A 3,119-nucleotide genomic window follows, 5' to 3' on the forward strand; every position below is an offset into this window, starting at 1 on the left:
TTGTTCAATTAGGTTCTGATAAGTCTCAAGTCTCTTAGGCTCTGACAAAGCAGTTGCCCTTGAGGGTAGACTTTTGTTTAGGAGAACAGAATGTTCTGAGCTTATTTCAAAATTGCTGCTTTCCCCCTGTTTATTCCAGAAGTATGAGGGAGCTTTTCTCTGATCTTCACCCTCATAACCTGGTGGGGCTCTTAAACATGAAACTCACAAAAGTCTGGCCCTTTCCTGAACTGAGGGCCCTGGAGCTTTAACTCTTAAATTCATCAGTGCCAAACCTCCAGCGATTGATCAATAGCTTAAGTGTTCCTGCTGGTACTGGCTGCAGATAAGCTGTGAATCTCTTTATTAAATTTTCTCTCCAATTTTAGGGTAGCGTCTTGATCTTTGACCTCGATTCTTTAACAGATGGAGGAATAGTTGGTGATTTTCAGGTTTTTTGGAATTTTCTTGTTTTAAAGACAGAAAACACAACTTTAGAGTTCTTTACATGGCAGACCAGAAACCAGGACTTTATTAGAAAACTGAAAACCAATCCTTATAAATCGAAAAGGCCTACTGTTGCTGTTAAGTAAAATTCTAAGTGCTCTGTGCTCACAGCTTTTGTTGAGAGGATATTTAGTTTGATGTTATCATATCGGACTGGCACCAAGAGTCAATGTAGTATGACAATGATAAGCGCAAAACCGTGAGTCAAAGTGAATTTTACATTTTACAATAATTTTTCTTTTATATAAAAGAAAAAACAGGTTATCCTACAGGCTATAAAAAGTTCAGAGCAGTATTATTGGGGGCGGGGTGATGGGGGAAACCCAGAAAGAGTAAAAGTATCCCATCATAGAATGGATAAAAACATTTCATTGTTATGTTTTTCTTACATTTAGGTAATATCTGTTTAATTAGTCCTATTATATTTATGTTCTCCTTTTAAAAGTTCTTAAATTTATGAATCTTTAGAACACACCATAATGCAACCTATGAAATATACATATCCAATAAATAATTAAAAGATTTAAAGTGCCATATCAAAGGACAGAAAAGAACATAAATTATTGTTATATTTTTTGCAAACATTATTTAATTGTCCTACTATTAATTATTGCTAATTGTCACTGTTTAGTCCTATTGTTGTTCTTAAATTATAGCACTTATATAACAGAAAATTAAATAACACGTAATAATACATAGTTTTAAACAAACATTTATTTTTTATATTTTGTGTGCTAAAGTAATAACATAATGTGGATATATATTATAATATTTTTTGTCTGATATGGCTGTGTCCTGAACTGGCTCTCTCAAATTTGTGTACCTTATTGACCTTCACTCTAAGTGTAGGCTTTCTTAAGGCAGCTTGTGAGCAGGAGACAACAAGTTAGGGGCCAGACAAGGAAGGACCTGTAGTGGACCCCATGAGTAAATGCTGAGAGTCTATTCAAGCCCACTACGCATATATCATAAGTCATTGATTTTTTATTGTACTTTTGAAATATATAATAAAATTTATTAAGTATTATCAGTTTTCTGCAGTACTGCAGGTAAGAGAGGGAAGAGGCTCTATGTGCGATTGGAAAATGGTACAAAAGAGAGAAAATATACTCTACAGACCAGCAGTGCCCCAGGATGAAAATTAGGAGAAGGCATTTACCATTTTGAGGCTCAGTTCTGATAAGAACTGAAAGGTTGCTGGAAAGAGGTTAATCACAGGTAAGACATGGAGTCTAGGGTATTACACAACCAGAATGACGAAGGTTGGCTTCTACAGAGCTGGGGTGGCAGTAACAGCAATAGTTTAAAAATTACCAATGAGAACTTGTGGACTTTTGTAGATTCCTAGAACTATTAGAAGAAATAAGAAAGCTTAAATAATTTGCATCAGTAGGGGCAGGGTATAAGGACAGGAAATAGATTGCTATAAATTCGAGAGAGCTGCAATCTAGCAGAAACATAATACACATATTAATATGATCTGATATGCAGGAAAAGAGGGTAAAACTTCAGGTGTCTGTATCTGTAAGGCTAATTTTATTAATTGTATTATTCAAATCTTTGTAGTGGACATTTGTTGCCTGTTCCTGCTTACCTTGTTTTTCTCTTTGGATACTAATACTTTAATTTTCTTATGTTAATTATTCAATCCACGTGGTTTGAATGAGACTGACCCTATCTCAGCCCCAGAGATAAGCATGTGACTCAGTATTAGCCAATCAGAATATTCTATGGCTGGTCACAGGGACTTAATCACAGAAGTTCATTTGACTCATAACAGGCAGATATAACCACATTCATTTGCTAGGATTGTTAGGAAAGATAAGATCTTATTATATTTATATTGCCAGTTATACGGATGATGTAAATGTAAAGGTACTTATACAGAACGAAAGCCAAAGTACAGAAATGTAGAGCCTAGAGGTGGAGAAAGGAAAAGTGAGCAAGCGAGAGAAAGAAAAGGGATGAGATACAGAGGACAGTGGAGAAAGAAGAGAGAAATGCTCAGTAATAATAATAACATTGAAGAAAGATATCTGAATTCTACCCCTTGACTTTCATCAAAGATTCCTTACTTGGGGTACTAAATTTTAAATAATTTCTGTCACTTGCATACCAATGAATTCTAAAGAAATCTATTTTTGAATTCTTAAGGACTAATAAAAATATTAGCATTTTGCAGTATTAATGTATTTCTTTTGATTTATTGTGATGCTTTAAAATTTTTTTGCTTTATATATTTGATTGCAAGGTACCCATAGGTTTATGACCATAATATCTTCCATGTAAACTTCCTGCTAGGTGTCTTTTAATTTTTTTAAGCCAGAACTCTATCTAATATTAATAAGAATCCAATACTTTTGTTTACATTTTAATGTTATAAATTTGCCCATCCTTTTTGTGTGTCAACCTTGCTAAATCAATTTTTCATTAGTCTCTTATAGACAGCACAAGATTGGATTTTGTTTTATAACATTAACTGATATTGTATGTTTGTGTTTATTGATTACATTGTTCCATTTTAAATTATTTCATGACCTAGTTACTGTCTTCTTTTTGTCATTTTGTTCTATGTTCTGGTTCTCGCTTGATCATGATATAAAATTATTTTTTATAATGCTGAATTCTGTTTG

The sequence above is a fragment of the Pteropus vampyrus genome, unplaced genomic scaffold (genome assembly GCF_000151845.1).
Source record: "Pteropus vampyrus isolate Shadow unplaced genomic scaffold, Pvam_2.0 Scaffold1, whole genome shotgun sequence".
In the NCBI taxonomy this organism is placed as follows: domain Eukaryota; kingdom Metazoa; phylum Chordata; class Mammalia; order Chiroptera; family Pteropodidae; genus Pteropus; species Pteropus vampyrus.